The sequence below is a fragment of the Melanostigma gelatinosum genome (assembly GCF_949748355.1).
Source record: "Melanostigma gelatinosum genome assembly, chromosome: 17".
Classification (NCBI taxonomy): Eukaryota; Metazoa; Chordata; class Actinopteri; order Perciformes; family Zoarcidae; genus Melanostigma; species Melanostigma gelatinosum.
In genome coordinates this window covers 5,088,646-5,095,016 of record NC_136650.1, presented here as the reverse complement: position 1 = coordinate 5,095,016, position 6,371 = coordinate 5,088,646, and positions in this window count along the sequence as shown.

The window sequence follows — 6,371 nt, the reverse complement described above, 5'->3', positions numbered from 1 at the left end:
CCAACACGACACAAACCAAACTTTGCAGCACGGTCACACATTTATAACGAATAGATGTTTATTTCTAACGGCCTCTGTTTCATTCCCAGTGTTGCTTTTGACTCAAATGCAGACATGAGGTCACTTGATGTGCACAATCAGCAGCTTGTAGTCTAGTCCACCCATTCAACAGACAAACACACAAACTGACTGGCCTTTGTGGCAGTACTAGCTGTTAAAATGTATGTAATAATAAAACAACATACTTGTTTTTTTTAGATAACATGAAACGTGTTTTGATTTGTAAACCTTTTTTCTCCCACAACAGTCAGATGATTAAACATATCATTAAAACCTTTCTATGCATTCATTCTCCTACGAGCATTGTATCTATAACTAACGGGGCGACATGAACAGTGAGACCCTGAACAGTCAAATGTGGCATCATGGAAACTAAGGCCTTATGTAACAGCAAAATATCAATTTCATTTAAAGATGAAATAAAGTCTAATTATCTCCACTGAAGCTTGATCCTCGTTTGTGAAAGGCTACCTGCTGTTTGGCAGCTTGTGGCACCCAGAAGGTCCATTTAGGACAGTTGTTGAAAAGTGTTCTCTCTGTAGTGTTTTTGGGTTACATAAGTCACTGCAGCGCATTAACACACATGTTCCTTCAAACGTACAACATGCTGCACAGAGCCTCCTCTTCTTCTTCTCTCTCTCTCTCTCTCTCTCTCTCTCTCTCTCTCTCTCTCTCTCTCTCTCTCTCTCTCTCTCTCTCTGCTCTCACCATTTTACCGGCTGGATGACCAAATGGTCTCTGACAGGCCGCGGCTCTTGATGCAGCTTTGTGAGTGTGTGAGTGTGTTGAGCCCCCGTCAGACTGGGACGTTCACACTGTACAAAGGAGCAGGGACACACGGGAGCCCTCTTCAGTGCGACAAGCTGCCGCTGTTTGTTCGAGCTGCTGAGGGGCTTCACACGCTGACTGTCTGACTGTCTGTCTGTCTGCGGGGGCGTTGAGCTGCTGGAGCCGTTGATGAAGGTGAGGATGAGAAAGACTTTTGTCTCACATAAAGACTGATGAATAACTCTTTGTTTTTTTGGTACAACCTAAAAATCTCTAGCTTGGTTTTATGGTCACATTTTAATCAAATCAATTTAAATCGTCAATCATTTAAAGTTTTTTAAAGCACTTGATAGTTTCATCAGTGACAGTGATATTGTTGCTTGATTTGAACAACTTCATTGTGTTTAAGAAATGTGTTACAAATAACTAATTTGGCTTCTGTCGGCACTGACGGGTTATTCATATTCATATTTCACACAGATGAAATATATACAGTCATTACATCTTCTTTAGGTCCCTTGGTTTCAGGGGTCGAGGTCCTCCTGAAGGGTCTCAAGATGAATCTCAGGGTTCATAAGATGATAAATGGAACAGACTAGAAGATAAAATATGTGAACATTTTGACTGACTTCACTCAACAAAGCCTGCCGTACTTGGTAGTTTAAACATCTTGAGATCCTGAGAGATATATTCACATGAAATGATCTGAGAGGAGAAATTCACTCTGATCATCTGAGAGGAGTCACAGATCAAAAAGTTCAGACTGACATTTAATACTTACTACTAAAGAAAAGTGTTGGAATACTACAACTGTAAACATAAACTTGTGGAGAAGTAGTGACATTTTTTTTCGTCCCTGCAGGAAGGTTGTTGGTTCGTCTGAGAAGCTCCAGCAGCAGAAATGATCATCAGACTGGGGAGACTGACACCAGGATACTTCCGTCTGCTCCAGGTGGGTCACAACCACCCGGAGCACTTCACTTTTATTTCGGTCTCCGTGTTTCATTTGACTGGTCTCTGTAGATCTTGTTCACTCAAATGTATCACACAGAGAAATATGTTGTAGCACAAAAATAAATAAATACACTCAGTGAAAGTAAACATATTTGGTGTTCATATTTGACAGATTATCTTCATACATTTGTATAGCTTTTTATAGCTTTCTTAAATGCTTTGAATTCAGGGAGTCAATCAATATTTTACAGAGAGCTGATGCAGCGTGTCTCGGGGGGGGGGGTATATAACCTGTTCAGACTCGACCTCACAGCTCGTGTCCAACGCTGATCGGAAGAGAAACTTTTCTTATACTGGCACCACCATTACAGGGTGCCAAAGTCTGAGTTTTTTTTAAATAAATTCTATACGCAGTAGCTATAACAGGTTCCTGAGAAGTTCCAGGACATCATGATGCCATAAGAAACCAGCAACATGCCGAACTCGCTTATATGAGACAGAACTAATGGCGGTCAGAAGCAGCACCTTAAATGCAGCTGCTTCATTAACAGTGAGGCTCCACAGTACAGAGTCACTCACTACTCGTTGTACTGAGCTGAGCGGACATTGACTGTCTCACCACATCTGTATGCCGCAGTGATTTACAAGAGAACAGACAGTTTCAGATGAACAGGAGGCATTTAGGCGGGAAAATTCACAGTAGCAGACATGTCCAAAGGAAAAAGACATATGATTGTTTATTTGTCAATTTGAATGCCACTCAGGGCAGAACATTTGGGGTTGACCATTTCCACCTTTGGTGCCAAATATGAACAAGACTAAGAGCCACAGCCATGCTAGCAGCTCCGTGAGGCTGTAGTGCTTTGAGCTAAATGCTAACGTCAACATGCTAATATGCTCACAATGAAGCGAACATGCTGATGTTTAGCAGGTGTAATGTTGACCATTTTCACCATTGTATTTTAACCTGTTAGCATGCTAGCATTCGCTAAATAGCGTTAAACACAAAGTACAGCTGAGGCTGACGGGAACATCCTTATTTTAGCAGGTATTTGGTCAAAAACCAAAGTATTGGACAAATTATACGATTTACCCGATGATGTCACTGGATAGAAAGTCACCAAAGTTATTGCAATTAATCCTGAGAGGAAGAGGAATATCTGTCCAATATTCATGCAGCAGATGTTGAGATAGTTAAGATTTGTTTTCATCTGGGGAAAAAAAGTTGCAGACTACAACTTCAACTGCTCTCTGATCATACTTCTGTGTATTTAACTACTGTCTGTTGTCATCTTTCTGTCCGTCCTGTGTGCAGAGGCAGGTCTCAGGTGAGGTCCGGATGCAGCCACAGAGCAGTCGCATCGATCCCATCGCCATGACGATGGCGGCGGTGGGGATGGGAGTGTCTCTGTACAGCGCCAGGCAGATGGCAGAGAGAGTCGATCTGAAACACCCAGCTGCCTGGGATCAGTGGCTCTGTGGGCGGTTCGTGTGACAGCGTGTTTGTTTGTGTACATCGCAGAGGGGTTTGAGGTTTTGTAGGTTGAGAGAGTTTATGAGTTTTGTGGTGTTGCTTGAAAGGAAAAATTGAAGTGTCCCAGGAGGAAAAATGTGAGTCATTGTTCAGTTCCAGCAGGAGCATTTGTCAAGAAGTCAAACTATTTACCCTTTTTTGCAATCTCAACATTTATAAGCAAATATAAGTGAGCCTGTAGTTCGCCCACTCTGCATATCTTGTGCAGCTTGCCCTTAACTTCACCAGTGATTGTATTCTAATCCAATGAATGAGCATATCATTTGTCAACACGGATCTCTGCATTAAAGTTTGACCTGCAGCCGTAATTATTTCCTGCATTTTATAGTACAGTAGAAATGTATGTAAATGTAAAATACCACTAAGACACGTTCAAAATGATTGACTTTGTATCGTAACAAATTTGCCAAATTGATGTAATCCTCAAATAAATATGTTCACAGATTTGACATCTGCATGCTGACTTCTATATGTTCTTAAAGCGTTTTTTAAAACATTAAAACAGCCCCGAGGGTTCTCAGGCTTCATCCACGTGGAAAAGTTTGGTGGGAAACAGAAATAGTCGGGAGACTGCACAGTCTGAATGGAGCTGCTGGTGTGGATGAAACTCAGACGGGGGAAGTGCTTTTGCTGCGAGTTGAAAGTGAACATGTTCTTTGACATCATGAGATACATTTTCAGATGAGAATGAGATCTGTATACTTACTTCACATTAATTAGACTACACATATTACAGTAAGCCTTTCCTATAGGAAACAGCAGTTTAATGCCTTGCTTAAGGGCTCTTTAACATGTCGGTTCCTTTATTATAACAATGCAGCGCTGGCCCAAAGCAGGATTTACCATAACTTATATTGACAAGAGAAATTTGACTGTATTTAATGTGAAGTAACTCGTAGTGATTAACCAACAGAGTCTTTCAGAGATTGTTTGGTTTTACAGCAACTTTACTGTTTTGGTTCACTGTCACTGCTCTCATATCCTTGTTTTCATAGAATGAATATTGGACTTACGTTAATCAGGTGGACACAAACACGTCTCCAAATGAATGACCCTGTTGCTCTGTCTGCTGGATGTATAAATATGTAAATGTATTTCCTAAAAAGTTCAAGGTATAAACCTAAAAGATGATGACATGTCATAATTTGATTCTGCTGCTTTAAGTGGCCTAAAAGAAATCACTGAATGCAGGTTTGATAAACAAGACTAGACCAATTGGGTAGCTGTGTCATACTTAGGAACAAATGTAACTAAAAAATTACATTAAATCCTGGATTTTATAACTTTATCATATTTTCCTTTCTTTTTATCATCCTCAAATCCCAAAATTGTATGTGAGAGGATATTTATACATTTAGTGGTGTTGTAACAGAAACAGACTGTGTATTTTTCAAATAACTAACAAACTATATCAAAAAACAATTAAATATGGTCCAGTCTTGTCTAATCTCCTCTGTGTCACATTAACAGCCGTCTGACAATTTGTTTGCCTGGAGGAGGAGCTGTGGCGCTGTGGGAACCAGTCTCTGTTGTTGGTTTTACTAAATCCTCTCAACTAGAGTCTGACAGACACGAAGAGGATGTGTAAGCTGTGAATCATGTGTTTATTCTAAACTCATCTAAACCTGGAAGCGATTTCAAACAACAATTTGTTATACTTTACTTTATTTGAGAAGTTGAAGAAGAAAAACTAGAATCATGTCAGGACAGTAGAGAGACCAGTATAGCTCATTCCCCCCCCCCCCCCAAAAAAAGGAATTAAAAACTCATCAACCTTATAAATTAGAGACACACCAGTGAGAAGCCAGTAATTGTCCCTTGGTAAAACACAATCCAAACATTGATTCCCTTTTCATGAAAGGTTTGAGAGTCGTGATGACCCATGACTGAAGAGCAGATCGACTCCTTATTCTGGCTGCAGATCGACACAGATTGATCCTCTCTGGATAACATGCAGCAGACTCCTCTTGTCATGATTCAACAAACTATATTCTTAAATAAAAAAACATCTGCAACTGCAAAATATGGTGTAAAATGCATCTTATGACAGTGTAAGAATGAACTATGGTGACTGAATATGGATATTGCACCTCTGAGCTGATGCTTTTTTTGTGTGAACATGTAAATTACATAACATGTAAATAAACACATTTTCTTTAAATCCCAAAAGAAATGTGTATCATACAATGTATGTAGCACTGTATTCAGATCAGTAACTACAATTTTAATTAATATTAACAGCAAAATGTACTTACAGTAGAACTATTAAAAGTGAGAAAAAAAACTTAAATTCATCCCAGAATACATATTTCTCCTCCTACTCATAGTGCTATTTATTCATCTAGATTGTTTTGGTGTGAGTTGCTAATGTGTTGGAGATATCGGCCGTAGAGATGTCTGCTCTCCGATATAATGTCTGTGGATTGTTTTGAGTGACCGGGTCAGGATTTGTGGAAGGAAACATTGCCTTTGACTTTTTCAGATATAATTTTCACAAGCTGAGTGCCAACGTGTCCTGTTTTCTTGGAGAGAAGGCAGACATCTCTACGTCTGATATCTAAAACACTCCGCAACTCACACCGAAACAATCTAGATCAATAAACAGCACGACAGGGTTTTTGATTTTTGGGGTGAACTGTCCCTTTAAGTTTGTGTTTTTTTGTGATTTTGTTTAAGTAGCCTGGCGGTTGCGCGTGCCTTCCAGTGCACGTTGTTTGCACTCTTAGCGCTGTTAGCTCATTTAGCTAGCCGCTAGCACAGCTATCACCATGTTGAGAGCCGTTGTGAGGCAATAGATCGGCGTTTAGCATTAAGCTATCGCGTTTAGCACTATATCATTGGATACTTATAATGGATGCCATATTCATATGAGTGGTACTTTAATGTAGTAACTGGGATTGTTTAAACTATAACAACACATCATAACAAGTCACTTTATGTAAAATCTTAATCTGAAAAGAAACGTATTTAGCTATAAAATACAGTAAAAAGTACAATTCTTTCCTCTGAAATGTAGTGAAGCAGAAATGAATGTTATGTGAAACAGAAATACGAG